At 39.8% G+C, this 20,825-nt stretch overlaps 1 protein-coding gene across 1 annotated transcript in view; it reads left to right on the top strand.

Moving 5' to 3' along the window:
- MAP3K2 (mitogen-activated protein kinase kinase kinase 2) overlaps positions 1-20,825 on the top strand; it is a 90,603-nt gene that overhangs the window by 954 nt on the left and 68,824 nt on the right. The window lies entirely within an intron of this gene.

Below are 20,825 nucleotides of genomic sequence, written 5' to 3'. Positions count from 1 at the left end.
CCCGGTACTTACCGTGCATCGCTCACCTCACCTTCGAAGCCCAGTGAGGTGATACTGTCTTCATTTTACGGTTGAAAACATCGAGGCTCAGATTGAGGAACTTGCCCAAGGTCACGCAGCTTGGTAATCTGGGAAAGCCTTGGTTCGAATATGATGTCCTTTCTGTAGAAGTGTATTTCTCTAGTTCAGATCTTGCGAAAATAAATATGTGAGGAAAATGAGAAAACATGAAAAGTTTTTTCTTGGGAGTAAAATCTAAATATTTACAAAAGTAGATCGAGCTTACATGCCCGTATTGTAGGTTGTTCAGTGTGTTTTGCCTGCAGCCTAGCCAAATGATTTTCTTGATTCTTTCCCCCCAAAAATTACTTTTAAAAGGTGACTCCAGGCACCTTTACCTTTTTCTTTTTTTGCGGTGGAACTGACCGAACAGAAAATATTTCCCCTCTTATCAAAAAGAAGAAATGGATTTAGTTAAACTCCGTATTTCTTGAAAAGTTACAATTTGTGCAATTTATTCTTGATGCATACAGGGAACTCACAGTTGGGTTATTTGCTTGAGATTTCCTTATTGCAAAATTTGTCTCTGGATTATGTGGCAATGACAACATGCTTAGTAATTTGTGCATTAACTTGTGCAATAGCTCTGAGTGGAGTGCCAGAATTTAATGTGTAGAGTTGCACAAAGTTATCTTTTAATGATGTGATTGTTTTCTTTCGTATTTATGTAGAAAACTAATGAGTATTTATAAAACTAACTGAAATTCTCCTTTTAGCATTGACCTATACTCTGTTTCTTGGATTATGATTAAAGTTAGAGCCTTTACATTTCTCTTTGCAGAAGAAAGTGTTGATAAAATTCTCTTGAGTAACTTAAGTTTCATGTTTAGTTGTAAATGTTTAAGAAATCTATTGATGCCCCAAATTGTAGTATTTTATAATTTTTTAAATGTATTATCAGGTTTAAGAAAATTTGTAGTTGAATGTCTTTGTAATGTCTGTAGAGAAAAAGTTGAATTATAGAGTTAAGAAGTGGATGGTTCACAGATTAATTTGTTGTTTGCTTAAAATATAAACATATGTTGAGTCTTGTTGAATGTAGTATCATTATAGAATGGTTATCTAGTCATGCTCTCCATGAATCTCTCTTGAAAGAAATAACTATTAAAGATTTATTGTAAATAATTTTATGATTAATTGTAGGCTCAGTCTTTTAAGTGTTTTAATTGGAACTTTCTTCCCTTGTTTACCTTATTGCTACCACAGGGGTAAACTATATTTAATAGATGCTGTATTAAAATGGAATTGTGTTTGGTTCTAGACAAGTCCCACAGCTTTAGTATCAGATTGATTTTATTTTTCCTTGTAGAATTGGAGCTAAGCTCCCTCCCACCTGCCCCCCAACCCAGCCCCAGCTTTTTATTATGAAACAGTTTTAAGTACACAGGAATTTGGTAATATCAAACACCCATATAGTAATCCTATAGATTGACTTATTGGCATCTTGCCATAATGTGTACATTATTTTTGGCCATGCGTACCTGTGTGCTCAGTCACTCAGTCAGGTCCCAGTCTTTGTCACCCCATGGACTGTAGTCCGCTGGGCTCTGTCCATGGGATTTTCCAGGCAAGAATATTGAAATTGATTGCCATTTCCTCCTTCAGGGGATCTTCCCAACCCAGGGATTGAATCACTATCTCCTGTGTGTCTCTCGCATTGGCAGGCAGCTTCTTTACTACTGAGCCACGTGGGAAGAATTTTTAGCTATACTATTTGAAAACTAAACTGTGGACACTATGACACTTTACCCCTAAATATGCCAAATTGCATTTTCAAAGATAAGGACATTTTCTTACACAGCCAAAATATTATTGTTAAGTTTCTGATTAATAGTTTCTTATTGTTAATTTCTTAATGTAATCTAGTATCCATCCATGTTTAAATCTCCCCATTTGTGCTGGAAAGATCTTTTTTGGCTTTTTATACTTACTCCCACCAAACCAGGATCCTATCAAGGTTTATTCACTACATTTGGAAGTCTCTTTGATCTCTTCCAGTCTAAAACAATATCACCTCTCCATTTTATTTATTTTTTTATCTTTTGGCCATGCCACACAGTATGTGGGATCTTAGTTTCCCAACCAGGGATTGAACCTATGGCCCCTGCTGTGGAAGCACAGTTTTAACCACTGGATGCCTTGGAAGTCCCATCATCTCTCTATTTTATAAAATGGATTTTTTTTTAATAAAAGAGATCAAGCCAGTTATCTTATAAAACCAGTCACATTCTGGATTTGTCTGATTCCCGCCCCCCCCCCCCCATGGTGTCATTTAGCATGTTCCTCTTTGCCTCCTGCGTTAGCTAACTGTAAGCTAGATTTAAAGAATCATTAGTTTCAGGTTAAATATTTTGGGCAAGAATAACTACTGAATGTTTCTGTGTACTTTATATTGCTCCCCATTGGGGTCATATATTGTTAAGTCCTATTTGTGATCCTGAGTTTGATCACTTGGTTATGGGGGTTGTTGTTGTTCAGTTGCTAAGTCATGTTTTTGCGACTCCATGGACTGCAACACTCCAGGCTTCCCTGTCTTTCACTATCTCCCTAAGTTTGCTCAAACTCACGTCCGTTGAGTCAGTGATGCCATCCAACCATCTCATCCTCTGTTACCCCCTTCTCCTGCTGCCCTCAGTCTTTCCCAGCATCAGGGTCTTTTCCAGTGAGTCAGCTCTTCCCATTAGGTGGCTAAAGTATTGGAGTTTCAGCTTCAGCATCAGTCCTTTCAATGAATATTCAGGGCTGATTTCCTTTAGGATTTACTGGTTTGATCTCCTTGCTGTCCAAGGGACTCTCAATAGTCCTCTGCAGAACCACAGTTTGAAAGCATCAGTTCTTAGGCGCTGAGCCTTCTTTATGGTTCAACTCTCACATCCCTACATGATTACGGGAAAGACCACAGCCTTGACTAGATGGACCTTTGTCAGCAAAGTGATGTCTCTGCTTTTTAATATGTTGTCTAGGTTTGTCATAGCTTTCCTTCCAAGGAGCAAGCATCTCTTAATTTTGTGGCTGCAGTCACCCTCTGCAGTGATTTTGGAGCCCAAGAAAATAAAATCTGCCTCCGTTTCCACTTTTTTCCCATCTGTTTGCTATGAAGTGATGGGACCAGATACCATGATCTTAGTTTTTTGAATGTTGAGTTTTAAACCCGCTCTTTCACTCTCCTCTTTCAGTCAGTTCAGTCGTGTCCGACTCTTTTTGACCCCGTGGACTGCAGCATGCCAAGCTTCTCTGTCCATCACGAACTCCTGGAGTTTACTCAAACTCCTATCCATCGAGTTGATGATGCCATCCAACCATCTCATCCTCTGTCATCCCCTTCTCCTGCCTTCGGTCTTTCCCAGCATCAGGGTCTTTTCTAGCGAGTCAGTTCTTTGCATCAGCTGGCCAAAGTACTGGAGTTTCAGCTTCAGCTCTCCTCTTTAGGTGAGGTATATTTTCCCCACTGCAACTGGCATGTGTTCTCCAGTAATCTTTAAGTTTTCAGTAGATAGTAATATTGATTGCTGCATCTGTTGGCAAGCTGACTTCTGAATTTCAATGCTAACAATCTTTTGTTGGTCTGTAGACAGCAACAGAACCGCAGGAATTGTAAAAATATTCTGTGTAGCTGTATTAATCAGGTTCTGATTTTGCAGCTGTATTAATCAGGTTTTGATTTGGGGGATTTTTAAGTATTTTTAATAATGAATTCAAGGTTATCGCCAGTTATGAATAAAAAGAGACCTGACTTGAGAGAACAGAGGACAATTCAGTTCCTGTCTTTTCCTGTACTCTCTCAAGGAGTGTGTGTGTGTGTGTGTGTGTTTTGGCTGTACTGTGAGGCTTGTGTGGCTCGTGAGATATTAGTCATCACTGAACCTCAGTCCTTGGCAGTAAAGTCGAGGAGTCCCTATCACTGGGCTATCAGGGAATTCCCTCAAATAATATGTTTCTTTTAAGTCTTAGCCAATATTTGTTGCTCAGGAATAGCTGAAATATAAAAGGAGAGCTACTTTACTAAAGAATATTTTGAGAAAACTGTTTTCTGGTGTCATGCAAAGGAGAACTGGATTGAGAATCAGAAGGTCTAAACCCTAGGCTTAATTCAACTGTTATATGAAGTTCAAGGATTATAAACTTTTTAACTTCACTCTGTATTCTCATGTCATAGTGATTGTTAGTAAACATGGTCGTAAACATGTCAGGAGGATAGGAATAGATTCTTCTTTGGTGTTCTTCCCATAACTAGCCCACCACCTTTCTTGTAAGTGCTCAAGAATGTTATGCTTGAGATTCATAGTGCTATAAATTTAAAAAGCATTCTGTAGTTTATAAACTTTGGAAGTTTTTTCTAGGGTAATTTCCCCCCATTTATACAGTTAGTCATTTAGTATGGACTTTAATAAATTAATAGTGACAAATTAAAAGAGTAGTTTAAGATACAATTTTATCAGCATTCTTTCAATAATTCCCAGATTGTGCCTGCTCAGCGCCACTGCCTCAGGCAGGCTTCCCATTGAGCGCCCTGTGTTCGCCTCTGCCACCCTCGCCTCTGCCACCCTCTGACTGCACGGCACCCGCGGTTGTCTCTGTGTCCTCCGCGGAGAAATTAGCTCTTCAAGCACAGAGGCAGTGCTGTGTTGATTGTGGTGCCCCAACGCCTAGCACAATACCTGTTGCCAAACGTTTATTACATGGATAGGTAATTGACAAGAGGCCTCCTTCAGTGTTCTCAGATTCTTAAAAGATGGCAGCTACATTAGTGGAACAGGGTGGGGAAGTTCAATAAAATGTTTCTGTACCCTCAGAGAAAATCAAGCATTTGTGGAAAGCTCTACCACAGAGGCAAGGTAGTAGAAAAGTTTCTGAAAATTATTAATAGGAATCAGTGGGAGAATGTGAGATAATACTTATTATTTCTGAAAGTCTTTTCAGAGAACAGTTCTGCAGTCTAAGCCGAAATAAAATTTCAATTCTTTCTGTGCTATTTAGTAATAGTTATATGCTCCCAACTCATATTGTATTTTAGATTTGTGACTTGAAGATGTTTCATTATCATCATTATTGTTTGATAAGTTTGTCATTACCCTAAATTTGACTGACTTAGCTACATTTTAATGATATTTATGGAGCTTTAACTCAAAATACTTTGTTCTTTTGTTTTAATATGAAAGGAATGAGACCAATGTTCTCCAACTAAATTTTGCGGAGAGATTAATATCATGATTTATATGATGCTTTAATGCATTTTAAAATCAGTTTAGGCATTTTTAGACCTGTTGACTGCTTTGTAAAATTAGTAATAGTTATTATATGATATGACATAATATATAAAAACAGTATGTCAAAGAACATTTACAAACTTTCTTGTTTGTTTAGATATTACAAGGAAATGAAACAAGTAGAAGGTAGCTAGCTCAGCCTTGATGTTGATAAAGATTTACTTTGAGAGATGGTGTATCATTAACCATCCAGTCTGTTAGCAGTACCTGACTGCATTCAGTTGACTTCACCCCCAAACCACCATATACCTTCATTATAAATCTTTCCCCATGATTTGAGAAAGAGTAGATTAATTTTGTGTTCTGAGATCATGTAATGTGTATTAATCAGCATCTCAAAGTTTTGTCCCATAGTTATGGACTGTTGCATACTGCCTTAAGGTTAGAAGGTTTACTCAGGGATGTACCTGAAGAGTTTCTTGCCTAGAACGTTCCTGAAGTGAATACACAGACTGCAAACTGTATTTCATACTGTTTGTTGAACACTGATAGTAGATGGAAAGCCTGATTTCAGTCTTAAATCTGCCATTAATTAGAAGTTGACTGTGACAAAGTGACTTCAGTAATTTTTTAAAAAACATTATCTTAGCACATAGCAGGTATGTGCAGGTCTTCGCTGTGTCATGTGAGATCTTTCTTTGTAGCACACGGACTCTTAAGTTGTGGTCCACGGGCTCAGTACTTGTTGTGCTTTGGCTTAGTTGCTCCACACCATGTGGGATCTTAGCCCCCAAACTAGGAATCCGCTCTGCACCCCCTGCATTGCAAGGTGGATTCTTAACCACTGGACCACGAAGGAAGTCCCTAGTTCAACATTTCTGAATTTGAAAAAGTTGCTCTAGTTGATTTCTTTTTTTAAAAAGATTTATTTATTTTTTGGCTATGGTGGGTCTTTTTTGCTGCATGGGGACTACTTTTTCTTGCAGTGCCTGGGCTGCTGCTTGCAGTGGTTACTCTTGTTGTGGAGCACAGCCTCGAGGTTCGTGGGCTCGGTAGTTGCAGCTCCCGGCCTCCAACTCAGGCTCAGTAGTTGTGTGCACAGGCTTAGTCGCTCTGCAGCACACGATCTTCCCCAGCCAGGTATTGAATTGACGTCCCTTGCATCACCAGGTGGATTCTTAAACACTGAGCCACCAGGGAATCGCCCCCCGCCCCCCACCCCACCTAGTTGATTTCTTAAGGACCTATCTAATCTATGATTCTGTGAGATCCACAGCATCATAGAAAATAATAGAGTCAAGAGAGATTCAAGTTTTCTTGCTTGGGAGATTGTTAAGATGACAACTGTCCAGGGAAGATTTGTTATAGGGCAGCATTTGGAAGATAAATAGCTCTGTTTAAATGTGATTAATTTGTCAGAATGACATCTTTTACTTAAAGATGTTTTATAGCCAGGTAGCTTGTGTTGAACTGTGATAATCTGTGGTAGGTTCGCAGTAAATACTTGTTGAAAGAGTAGATGAATAACTTCAGGACTGATACGATTAAAATCAGAATCACCTGATGATATTTTAGTGATGAAAATCCAGGATAATAACCACTGAATTCTAGAAAAGAACTAAATTATTCTCGTAAATGGGCACCCAAGACTAGTGAAATACATTTTTTGAAATACTTTAGCCAAAAGTGAGGGAAGATCTTTTTGGAAAAGGAAAAAAAAAGAAGTATTGGAAAAATTTTACCTGCAGTCTATGCCCGCTAGAAATTTTAAAATAATTTTATGGATGTACTGGATAAACCCCAAATGATTACATTAAAAAAAAAAATTCTTACTTCCCAATGGAAAAAAAACATTTGGGGCAAACCATACATCAGCAAAAAAAAATTTAATATATATATTTATTTTTGCGAGGCTGTGTGGGATCTTAGTTCCCTAACAAGGAACTGAACCTGTGCCCCCTGCATTGGGAATGTGGAGTCTTAACCATTGGACCACAGGGAAGTCCCAGCAAATTTTTTTTCAGAATCTTTCTGCTTCTTTATTCTTCATTTCTTCCATCTTCGCATCTCTAACCAAAGCATAGAAGTACATTAAGTGTTGTTAGCTTATTTTGTTTTTAGGTAATAAATTGGTATTGGCATTTGTTAAACTAGAGCTTCCCTTATGCTCAGATGTTAAAGAAACTACCTGCAGTGCTGGAGACCTGGGTTCAATCCCTGCAGTCTGTGGGGTCACAAAGAGTTGGACACGACTGAGCGACTAACACTTTCGTTAATCTGATACCCACTCTAGTTTTTTCTCTCATATAAATCTTGCTCTTTTGCAAATGGGAGGATCAAGTTTGGATGATATGGCTTCATAGAATGAGGGCGCTTCATCCTGTTTTCAAAGATTGGCAGCTCAGAACTGATAAAAGAAGGCTTGATTGGAGATTATAAAAGACTAAGTGGCTTAAATTTGGTTATGCAGGAAGGTCTCTAGAGGGAAAGTTGCAGAGATCTAGATCAGTAGGTGGAGGGGGGGCTTGAGTAGTTGCATGAGTTAGGGTTCAGTCACAGAGGAAGAACGAACTGCTGTGGTATCATGGAATTAAGGAATTTATGAAAGATAAAAGACCTTATGGAGTTGTGGGAGAAGCTTGGAAACCAAAGTCTGTAAGGGGGAATTGGCAGATCAGAGAAATCACTAATCAGCCTTCCTGAAGCAGTGGTGCAGTGGGCAAGTCAGAGTTTGCAGGGGAATTTGAGAAGCTAGTTATGCCCAGCTACTGAAGTGTGGGCCCACACAGTAGAGCTGGTGGAAAGTATAGAACGCTGTTGTCTCTACATAGCTACCTCTTCTGTGGTCTTCAGTCAGGCTTTTGATGGTGGGCCTGAGGTTGCTGTTTGGTTGGCAGGGTTGACAATAAGAAAGAGCTACATGCAATACAGTGGAGAGCAGAGACACAGTGAAATACTCTGTCAGCTCTATATCCATCTAACCATAATCTTCAGAGAGTAACTTCCGTCTTTGACCATTTCTAACCAGGAACCTGGTGGGAAAAGGATTCTGGAAATGTAGTTTGAACTTAAAAGTTGAAATGGTACAAACTGTCACCGGGGGTGAGAGTGGAGGGTGGGTGGGAAATCACAGTGAGGGCTGTGATCGCTGTGGTAGTCCACAGTGACGTTACATCTTCTGTGAGAGAGCAAGTGCTTTAAAATCTCCAAGCCTTTCTCTTCCTCTGTAAGATGGGAAGATAATACCTACAGGAGGGATTATTGTGAGCATTAAATAAAATGTTTTGTATTTAGCAGACTGTCAGCACAGTGTAAAATAACGTAAATAATAGCTTTTATTAGTAGTAGTAATTGTGGTAGTAAAGAGGATGGATTGAGAAATAGGAAGGGTGTATTTTGAAAGAGAGGGGAGAAGTAGAGAAGATGAATGGAGATAAGAATGAAGTAGAAGACATAGTTCCTGTAATTGAAAATGCAATAATCAAGCTGCGGAGGACACATGCCAGCCTAGAGCAAGGTTGGGAAGGTGTTAAATCAGATAATATCCTTTGAGACAAATGACCCTGCCATGATGAGTGGAGAAACGACGAATGCTGTCGTCCCGGCACGCTCATGCTCCATCGTCCATTTAAGTCCGACTCTTTGTGACCCTGTGGACTATAGCCCGCTAGGCTCCTCTGTCCATGGGAGTTTCCAGGCAGGAATACTGGAGTAGGTTGCCATTTCCTTCTCCAGGGTGTAGTTAAGATTAAAAGTGGTAGTGTAAAATTCCTAGTACACTGTCAGTCCTCAGAGGTTATTTTTCACTTCTTTATCATTTAGAAAGATGGACAGATGAAGGGAGTAGAGAAGGCTGAAACTGGGTCCTTGTTTAGACAAGAAGGAAAGGAGGACACATTTCAGATAGCAGAAATAGGAGGAGGCATCATCATGGCATGCAGCACTTCATAAGACGAGTTGGTACCTACTGGCTCCTACTCTGTGCTTTTGATAGCCTGTTTGTAGTTTCTTGATTTTGATTTTGAAGGATTGCTTATGCTTGTATCACTGCAAACAACCAGTACCCAGTAATTGTGTAGCACATAATGATACTTACTGTACAACAAAGCCTGAGTTTTTACCAACTGTAAACCCCTAGACTTAGGTGTCTCCCTCCTCATCCATAATCTATACCATGGCGTTTTCTCTTCACACTCAGTAGATTCATAAGGTCATTTACCTTTAGTGACTCCACTTGCTTACAGTATGAAATGATGAAGGTTGATAAAAGGAGAGATTACATTTTTAAAAAATAAATAATAAAGAAGAAAAAAGCAAAGCTTAAAAGAAACAGCAGCTCTAATTTATTCGTGAGTCTCAGGGCTCCTTAAATGTTTTACTATTTTGGCTTTTCAAATCTAGCCTAAGCTAAAATGATGAGGTGTGGTAGATGCTGTTAGACATACTCACAGTTCCCAAAGACCCCAGTAGAGTAAAGACCAAAAGAAAACAAAACTAAAAGAAGATAAAACAGGAGAGCTGGGTTTGATCCTTGGGTTGGAAAGATCCCCTGGAGAAGGAAATGGCAACCCACTCCAGTATTCTTGCCTGGAGAATTCCATGGAGCAAACACCCTCTTCAAAGAACACAAGAGAAGACTCTGCACATGGACATCACCAGATGGTCAACACCAAAATCAACACCGATTGATTATATTCTTTGCAGCCAAAGGTGGAGAAGCTCTATATAGTCAGCAAAAACAAGACCGGGAGCTGACCGTGTGGCTCAGATCATGAACTCCTCATTGCCAAGTTCAGACTTAAGTTGAAGAAAGTAGGGAAAACCACTAGACCATTCAGGTATAACCTAAATCAAATCCCTTACGATTGTACAGTGAAAGTGAGAAATAGATTTAAGGGACTAGATCTGATAGACAGAGTGCCTGATGAACTATGGATGGAGGTTCGTGACATTGTACAGGAGACAGGGATCAAGACCATCCCCAAGAAAAAGAAATGCAAAAAGGCAAAATGGCTGCCTGAGGAGGCCTTACAAATAGCTTTGAAAAGAAGAGAAATGAAAAGCAAAGGAGAAAAGGAAAGATATACCCAAAGAATAGATATATAGATATGGAAAGATATATCCAAAGAATAGCAAGGAGAGATAAGAAAGCCTTTCTCAGTGATCAGTGCAAAGAAATAGAGGAAAACAACAGAATGGGAAAGACTAGAGATCTCTTCAACAAAATTAGAGATACCAAGGGAACATTTCATGCAAAGATGGGCTCGATAAAGGACAGAAATAGTATGGACCTAACAGAAGCAGAAGATATTATGAAGAGGTAACAAACAGAAGAACTATACAAAAAAGATCTTCACAACCCAGATAATCATGATGGTGTGATTACTCACTAGAGCCAGACATCCTGGAGTGTGAAGTCAAGTGGGCCTTAGGAAGCATCACTAGGAACAAAGCTAGTGAAGGTGATGGAATTCCAGTTGACCTATTTCAAATCCTCAAAGATGATGCTGTGAAAGTGCTGCACTCAGTACGCCAGCAAATTTGGAAAACTCAGCAGTGGCCACAGGACTGGAAAAGGTCAGTTTTCATTCCAATCCCAAAGAAAGGCAATGCCAAAGAATGCTCAAACTACCGCACAGTTGCACTCATCTCACATGCTAGTAAAGTAATGCTCAAAATTCTCCAAGCCAGGCTTCAGCAATACATGAACCGTGAACTTCCAGATGTTCAAGCTGTTTTTAGAAAAAGCAGAGGAACCAGAGGTCAAATTGCCAATATCTGCTGGATCGTTGAAAAAGCAAGAGTTCCGAAAAAACATCTATTTCTGCTTTATTGACTATGCCAAAGTCTTTGACTGTGTGGATCACAACAAATTGTGGAAAATTCTTAAAGAGATGGGAATAACCAGACCGCCTGACCTGCCTCTTGAGAAATCTGTATGCAGATCAGGAAGCAGCCGTTAGAACTGGGCATGGAACAACAGACTGGTTCCAAATAGAAAAAGGAGTATGTCAAGGCTGTATATTGTCACCCTGCTTATTTAACTTGTATGCAGAGTACATCTTAAGAAGTGCTGGGCTGGAAGAAGCACAAGGTGGAATCAAGATTGCCGGGAGAAATGTCAATAACCTCAGATATGCAGATGACACCAGCCTTATGGCAGAAAGTGAAGAAGAACTAAAGAGCCTCTTGATGAAAGTGAAAGAGGAGAGTGAAAAAGTTGACTTAAAGCTCAACATTCAGAAAACTAAGATCATGGCATCCAGTCCCATCACTTCATGGCAAATAGATGTGGAAACAGTGGCTGACTTTATTTTGGGGGCTCCACAATCACTGCAGATGGTGACTTGCAGCCATGAAAATTTTAAAATTACTTACGCTTACTCCTTGGAAGAAAAGCTATGATCAACCTAGACAGCGTATTAAAAAGCAGAGACATTACTTTGCCAACAAAGGTCCGTCTAGTCAATGCTATGGTTTTTCCAGTGGTCATGTATGGATGTAAGAGTTGGACTAGAAAGAAAGCTGAGCACCGAAGAATTGATGCTTTTGCACTGTGGTGTTGGAGAAGACTCTTGAGAGTCCCTTGGACTGCAAGGAGATCCAGCCAGTCCATCCTGCAGGAGATCAGTCCTGGGTGTTCATTGGAAGGACTGATGTTGAAGCTGAAACTCCAATCCTTTGGCCACCTGATGTGAAGAGCTGACTCATTTGAAAAGACCCTGATGCTGGGAAAGATTGAAGGTGGGAAGAGAAGGGGACAACAGAGGTTGAGATGGTTGGATGGCATCACCAACTCGATGGACATGAGTTTCAGTAAAGTCTGGGAGTTGGTGATGGACAGCGAGGCCTGGCGTGGTGCAGTCCATGGGGTTGCAAAGAATTGGACGTGACTGAGCGACTGAACTGAACTGATGGGCTACAGTCCATGGGGTTGCAAAGAGTCAGACATGACTGAAGCAACTTTTATACTTGTAGTTTCTAAAGATTGTCCATGTTTACTCCTATTTGGGCCAGTTGCGCACCTCTGGACCATCTGTTTTGGTGAGGGACCACACTGAGCTAATTTGGTGACATTTAGTAATCAAATGGGTGGTTGGAGGTTGTGTTTGTAGAAGGGATAAGCTTCCAAAAGAAGGCCACTAGAGTGAATCACTTAATTCAGTATATTAATTGATTAATTGGTCAGTTCAGTATAATCTACCTTGTTATTTTCAAGTTCTTCGAATGAAGCGTTTTATTTTAATACAATCAATATGCAAGTTAAGTTTCTTTTCTTCACCTTTTCATCAATTTCTTGCTAGCTTTTGTTCTACTGGAATCGCTTTCCTTCTTCATGAAGTAATATCCTTTATCGTGGCCTTCTTAAAAATATTTATTGATTGTATTCGGTTGCCCAGGGGGCTTTGTTGCCTGGTTTTCTCTAGTGGTGAGTGGGGGCTTCCCTCTAGTTGTGGTGCCCAGGCTTCTCACTGCAGTGGCTTCTCTTCTTGAGGAGCACAGGCTCTCGGTGCAAGGGCTTTAGTAGTTATGGCATGCAGGCTCAGGAGTTATGGCACATGGACTTAAGTTACTCTGAGGCATGTGGAATTTTCCTGGACCAGGGACCGAACCTGGGAAAATTCCATGTGCCTCAAGAGTAACCAAGTCCACGTGCCAAAACTATTGAGCCTGGGACCAGGGATCAAAGCCAAGGAGGGCATGGCAACCCACTTCAGTATTCTTGCCTGGAGAATCCCCATGGACAGAGGAGCCTGCTGGGCCAGAGTCCATGGGATTGCAGAGTTGGACATGACTGAGAGACTAAGCACAGCACAGGGATGGAACCCATACCCTGCACTGGCTAGTGAATTCTGAACCACTGGACCACCAGGGAAGTCCAAAACCCACGGTCTTTTGTTTGTTTGTTTTTAAACTTTTTATTTTGTATTGGGATATAACTGACTAGCAAACAATGTTGTGGTAGTTTCAGGTGAACAGTGAAGGGACTTAGTCATTCATATACATGTGTCCATTTCCCCCCACATCCCCTCCCATCCAGGCTGCCACATAGTTGAGCAGAGTTCCAAGACCTATGGTCTTTTAACTGAGATCACACACCAGGTTTTGCCTTAATGAAGCTCAGATTCTTGATGTCTCATCACAGAAAGCAGTCAATGAGAGACGGAGTGATAGGTAAGAAGAGTATTTTATTTATAGAAAAACACACTCTACATGGAGTATGGGCCATCTCGAAGGCTAGAGTGGCCATGAATTATATCCTGTTGAAGTTCCTAGACTAAGGGTCTCTTGGTGACAAATTACAGTTTTTGTTGGAAATCTTTAGCTCGTGTTCTTGAAGCTATTTTAGTTGTGAATGAAAGTCTAGACTGGCAGTTATTTTTCCCTCAACATTTTGAAGATATTATTCCATCCTGTTTTCTACTGTATAATCAGATCTAAAAGACTGTATGGATATGGGGTTTTTTTTGAGTATTTTTATTTATTTTTGATTCAGAATTTTTTTTTTTTTTTTTTAGTATATACTTATTTATTTGACTGCATCAAGTTTTAGTTGCATCATGTGGGCTCCAAAGTGCACGGGCTTAGTTGCTCCACAGCATGTGGCATCTTAGTTCCCCAACCAGGGATTGAACCCACATCCCTTGCATGGCAAGGCAGATTCTTAACTACTGGACCACCAGGGAAGTCCCTGGATGTTTTATTAATAATAATTTTTTATTGTGTTGTTAGAGTATATAATTGACTTTTTAATGGAAATATTCACATTGGTTTTTATTTTTTCTACTTTAATTTTTAAATTCATTTAACGCTTATTGAAAATCTTAGGAATGTCTTAGGAATCAGTAAAATAAGCCTTTAATAAATTTGTTGTTGAGTTTTAATTGTTGGTGGGCACAATTATTAGTAAAATGTTTGACTTCCTTCTGTGTGTTAGCACTGAAGATAAATGAATCGGTCATTGTTTCTATAATTATAGAGCTCCATTCTAATGTGGGAGGGAGACAGACATACCTTGCCTCATAATTTGTTAGGGCTTCCTAGGTGGCTCAGCTGGTAAAGAATCCACCTGCAATGCAGGAGACCTGGGTTTGATTGCTGGGTTGGGAAGATCCCCTGGAGAAGGGAATGACTACCCACTTCAGTATTCTGGTCTGGAGAGTTCCATGGAGAGTCCATGAGGTCACAAAGAGGTGAACACAACTGAGTGACTTTCAATTTTCACCCAGGTGGCTCAGTTCAGTTTAGTCTGTCAGTCATGTCCAACTCTTTGCGCCCCCATGGACTGTAGCCTATCAGGCTTCTCAGTCCATGGAATTTTCCAGGCAAGAGTACTGGAGTGGGTTGCCGTTTCCTTCTCCAGGGGATCTTCCCAATCCAGGGATCGAACTCGGGTCTCCCGCACTGCGGGCAGATGCTTTACCGTCTGAACCACCAGGGAAGCCTTGGTACACATAACCTTTCTACAAAACTTGAAAGGGACTTTGGGAATTGATTTGATGAAAACTGGGTAGCCTTGGGTTTTGTGTTTTGGTTTGTTTGTTTTTGGTTTTGTTGAGTCTTTTGCTGCAAGGGCTTTACTCTAGTTGTGGTGAGGGGTGTACGTTCTAGTTTCGGTGTGCGAGCTCAGTTGCAGTTGCTTTTGTTGCGTAACAACATGCTCTAGGGCATGTGGGCTTCAGTAGCTGTGGCTCCTGGGCTCAGAGCACAGTCTTAGTTGCTCCACAGTGTGTGAAATTCTCCCAGATCAGGGATCGAACCCTTGTCTCTGGTACTGTCAGGCGATTCTTCACCACAGAGCCACCAGGGAAACCTGGCTGTAGGGTTTTATGTTAGAGTTTGAGGTTCCTGGCAATATATACTGACTTCAAGAGTTCTGACTGAGAAGTACTGTATTTCATATTTCTTGGCAGCTTTGATTCATATGACAAGCAATAGAAAGTGTTTGACTCCTGCCAGCAAAATGAGTATGCTGAACATAATCCTATTTTGACTATAACCCTGGCCATCATTTTACTCTACCAGTATAGGGTATACTTGTTTGCGTACTTTTTAAGGTTTGGGTAGATTTTAGAATTTTAAAGAGACATTAATATTTTAGAACTTGGTATTTTGTTATTTTTTTGAATCCAGGAGCTTAGCCGGTGGAGCATATTGGTACACATTAGGCATGGGCTAAGTGTTGGTTGAGCAAATGAGAGGCAATATAATGTAGCATGTCAGAGTGGATTGCAAATAAGACTGTCTTGAGTTCCAAAGCTGAACTTATTATAAGTAAACTTAGCTCTTACTATTTTTTGAGTGTTCACTGTGCTTTATTTTTCAAAGTGCTTAATAAGTAATATTTCATTTATGCCTTACAATATTTACATAAAATAGGTACAGTTACTGTTCCCATTTTATAGATGAGGAATTGGGCACTGAGAGCCATCATTATCATTATTATCAATGAATTTTGAGAGGTATTTTTGGTAAACTAATGATATTTTTTTCTCTCTGGTACCTGATAGAAATATCAGGGAATGACAATTACTTCTTCATCAGCCTGCAGTAATTTAAGTTTGAACAAAAGCCTAAATTTCTTACAAGTGTTGACTGAAGAGTTACCTCATTCTCCGTTAAGATCCATTTAATAAAATGTAGAAAATAATTAAGATGTGTAGACATTTAAATTCCCCTACATGTATATGTATGGCTGAGGCCTTTTGCTGTCCGCCTGAAACTATCACAGCATTGTTAATTGGCTATACTCCAATACAAATAAAAAGTTTTTAAAAAGTTAAAAAAAAAAACACCAGTATTCTCAATTTGATTTAAGAACTAAGGAAGAGGAAAAAAAAAAACTCAGGAGATATCAACTTACTTTTAACAAACATTTGCATAATTATTACCAATATGCTAGGCCCATTCTAGGCACTTTACAAACATTAACTTGTTTAATCTCCATGGTGATCTGGTGATGATTATAACTATATAATCATTCTAGGAGGCTATGTATTTTTTGTTACTACTTTTATAAAATTACTTAAAATGTTTTAGGAACACTTTTAAAGCGCACACTCTTTTTTTTTGTCTATGCCATGTGGCATGTGGGATCTTAGTTCCCTGACCAGGGATCAGACCCACACCCCTTGCAGTCCCTCCAGTTCTCTTTAAATTTGAATTCTATATGGTTTTGAGTAGATAATCTGGTACAAAGTTCAGAAACTATGAATAGATAAACAATGCAGGTCTGCCTCCCCAGCTACCCAGTTCTTCCTAACTGGAAGTGACCAGTGTTACTAGGCAAATACTCCCTTGAAATTGTCTTTAGAATTTTTGAATACCTGAAATTGGGATGTGTCTGACACATGATGACAGATTTTATTTTTTAAAGTCAGAATTCATTTGTAGTCTGGCAAATAAAGGGGCTACTGCTCTGTGTAATATTTTTGTAAATCAAAAGCAAGGGGTGTCCGTAAGGTAATGAGACTCGTGTAACTTATAAATTGGCTTAAGGTCAGTAGTCATAGATGCAGTGCTAGTAGCATTATAGAATAAAATTTGTAGCTAGATTGAGATAATCGACAGACTACACATTTAAGGTATGTGATTTGGCAAAATCAGATATGTGTATATACACGTGAAACCACAACCTCATCAAGATGGTGACCATACCCACCGCCCCCAGGAGCTTCTTCATGCCCTTCTGTACTCCCATCACTGTCTTGCCTCTTTTTATTGTCCCTAGGCAACCAGTGATCTGCTTTTTGTTATCATAAACTAGCTGTTCAGCTGGTAATGGGCATTTGAGTCTCCAGTTTGGGGCTATCACACAGTAATGCTACAAACATTTGTATACAAGTATTTGTGTGGACAGTCCATGGGGTCGCAAAGAATCAGACACAGCTTAGCAGCTGAACATCAGTGAACAGTTTGTGTGGACTTACACTTTCATTTTTCTCGAGTAAATATCTAGGAGTGGAATGGGTGGGTCATAAGATTTTGCCAAACTGTTTCATAAAGTGGTTATACCATTGGACATTTGACATTCTTACCAGCACTGTGAACATTTTCATTGCACAGCATCCTTGCCAACACTTCATATGACCATTCTTTTGGAATCTCATTGTATTTTTTTCCCCCTCCCCTCTTTTCCAAAGGTGAAAAGGAAGGAATTTTAAGGTGGTTTTTTTTTTTTTTTTTTTTTTTGAGCAGTTTTAGATTTACAGAAAAATTGAGCGTTGAGTTCCCATTTACCCTCTCCCTTGCTCCAAGTTTTCCCTATTATTAACATTTTGCATTAGTGTGATACATTTGTTACCTTTCATGAGCCTGTATTGATATATTCTTATTAACTGAAGTTCATAGTTTACATTAGGGTACACTTTTTGTGTTATTTATTGTATGAGTTCTGACAAATGTTTAATGACATGTATCTACCATTCTTACAGTATCATGGGAAATAGTCTCACTGCCCCAAAAATCTGTGGTCCTCTTACTCATCCCTCCCTCCCTGGCTGCCATGCCAGCCACAGACCTTTTGCTTGTCTCCTTAGTTTTGCCTTATCCAGAATGTAGTATGGTTGGCGGAGAAGGCAATGGCACCCCACTCCAGTACTCCTGCCTGGAAAATCCCATGGACAGAGGAGCCTGGTAGGCTGCAGTCCATGGGGTCGCTACAAGTCGGACATGACTGGGCGACTTCACTTTCACTTTTCACTTTCATGCATTAGAGAAGGAAGTGGCAACCCACTCCAGAATTCTTGCCTGGAGAATCCCAGGGATGGGGGAGCCTGGTGGGCTGCCGTCTATGGTCGCACAGAGTCGGACACGACTGAAGTGACTCAGCAGCAGCAGCATGGTTGGAGGCATACAATATATAACTCTTTCACATTGGCTTCTTTCACTTTGTAATGTGCATTTAAGTTTCCTTTAAGGTCTTTTTCATGGCTTGAGAGCTCATTTCCTTTCAGCACTGAGTGTTCTACTGCTCAAATATATCAGTTTATTTATCCACCAACTTAAAAAAAAATTTAACTTTCATCACTCTTTGAAGGTTTGGAGTGAAAACAGGCTGATTAGATGGGAAGGTATTGGAGATAACCCCAGGCAAGAGATAGTATCATGCCTCTGAGTGGAGTGGTAGTAGTGGAAATGTGTATTTAAAGAAAAGCTAACAGGATTTGCTGATCCAGGCGTGAATGTAGAAAGAAGGAATAAGAGGAATTAAGGCTGTCCCAAAATTTTTGTCTTGAACAACTAGAAAAGTAGAGAATTTTTGTGTGTGTGTGATAGTAAAGACTGGGGAGGAATACTAATGTTTATTTTCCAAACTTTGTTAAACATTTTTTCTTTAGAAATTTTCAGAAGTTGAGGAATTTCTTTTCTTTTCATTTGAGAGTAAATTGCCAGTATGAGGCCCCATGACCTCAGAACACTTTAGTTTGTAATTGCTGTCAGCAAGGAAATATTCTCACATATCTGGAAAGAAACCATCAAATCATGAAGTTAGCATTAATGGAATTGGTATCATCTAATCCACAGAACCCATTCAGGTTTTGTCAGTGGTTTCAGTAATGTCCATTTTAGCAAAATAATTCAGTCTAGGGCCGTATTTTGTTTTTAGTGTCTCTTTAGTGTTTTTCGTTCTGGAACTGTTCTTTCATGTTTTGTTTTTTTTTTTCCAATTTATTTTTAATTGAAGGATAATTGCTTTACAGAATTGTGTTGTTTTCTGTCAAACCTCAACATGAATCAGCCATAGGTATACATATATCCCCTCCCTTTTGAACTTCCCTCCCATCCCCCGCCCCATCCCTCCCCTCTAGATTGATACAGAGCCCCTGTTTGAGTTTCCTGAGCCGTTTAGCACATTCCCATTGGCTATTTTACATACGGTAATGTAAGTTTGCATGTTACTCTTTCCATACATCTCACCCTCTCCTCCCCTCTCCCCATGTCCGTAAGTCTGGTCTGTTCTTTATGTCTTTTTCTCCATTGCTGCCCTGCAGATAAATTCTTCAGTACCATTTTTCTAGATTTCGTATATATGTGTTGCTGCTGCTAAGTCGCTTCAGTCATGTCCGACTCTGTGCGACCGCATAGACAGCAGCCCACCAGGCTCCCCCGTCCCTGGGATTCTCTAGGCGAGAACACTGGAGTGGGTTGCCATTTCCTTCTCCAATGCATGAAAGTGAAAGTGAAGTCGCCCAGTCATGTCCGACTTTTCGTGACCCCATGGACTGCAGCCTACCAGGCTCCTCTGTCCATGGGATTTTCCAGGCAAGAGTACTGGAGTGGGGTGCCATCACCTTCTCCAATATATGCGTTAGAATATGACATCTATCTTACTTTTTCTGACTCACTTCATTCTATATAATAGGTTCTGGGTTCATCCACTTCATCAGAACTGACTCAAAGGTGTTCCTATATTTATGGCTGAGTAATATTCCATTGTGTATAGGTACCACAACTTCTTTATCCATTCATCTATCAATGGACATCTAGGTTGCTTCCATGTTCTAGCTATTGTAAATAGTGCTGCAGTGAACAATGGGATATTTGTGTCTTTTTCAATTTTAGTTTCCTCAGGGTATATGCCTAGGAGTGGGATTGCTGGGTCATATGGTGGTTTTATTTTTAGTTTGTTAAGGAATCTCTATACCATCTTCCATATGGCTGTATCAGTTTACACTCCCACCCACAGTGCAAGAGCGTTCCCTTTTCTCCACTCCCTGTCCAGCATTTATTGTTTGTGGACTTTTGGGCGATGGCCGTTCTGACTGGTGTGAGGTGATATCTCATCGTAGTTTTGATTTGCATTTCTCTAATAATGAGCGATGTTGAGCATCTTTTCATGTGTTTGCTAGCCATCTGTATGTCTTCTTTGGAGAAATGTCTGTTTCAGTCTTTTTCCCACTTTCTGATTGGGTTATTTGTTTTTCTGGCATTGAGTTGTATGAGCTGCTTGTATATTTTGGAAATTAATCCTTTGTCAGTTGTTTCATTTGCTATTATCTTCTCCCATTCTGAGGGTTGTCTTTTCAGCTTGCTAATAGTTTCCTTTGCTGTGTAAAAGCTTGTAAGTTTAATCAGGTCCCACTTGCTTGCTTTTGTTTTTATTTCTGTTAACTCTCGGAGGTGGGTCATAGAGGATCTTGCTTTGATTTATGTCATCGAATGTTCTGCCTATGTTTTCCTCTAAGAGTTTTATAGTTTCTGGTCTTACATTTATAGTTTCTGGTCTTTAATTCATTTTGAGTTTATCTTTGTGTATGTTCTTAGGAAGTATTCTAATTTCATTCTTTTACGTGTAGCTTTCCAGTTTTCCCAGCAGCATTTATTGAAGAGGCTGTCTTTGCCCCATTGTAAATTCTTGCCTCCTTTGTCAAAAATAAGGTACCCATGGGTGCATGGGTTTATTTCTGGGCTTTTTATTTTGTTCCATTGATCTATATTTCTGTTTTTGTGCCAGTACCATACTGTCTTGATGACTGTGGCCTTGTAGTATAGTCTGAAGTCAGGAAGGTTGATTCCTCCAGGTCCATTCTTCTTTCTCAGGACTGCTTTGGCTAT

The sequence above is a fragment of the Bos grunniens genome, chromosome 2, assembly GCF_055505025.1.
Source record: "Bos grunniens cultivar Pamir isolate PY7600 chromosome 2, Bosgru_T2T1.0, whole genome shotgun sequence".
NCBI classification, from domain to species: Eukaryota; Metazoa; Chordata; class Mammalia; order Artiodactyla; family Bovidae; genus Bos; species Bos grunniens.
Note: the sequence above shows the minus strand (reverse complement) of the source record. Positions and strands in the feature narration are given on the sequence as shown.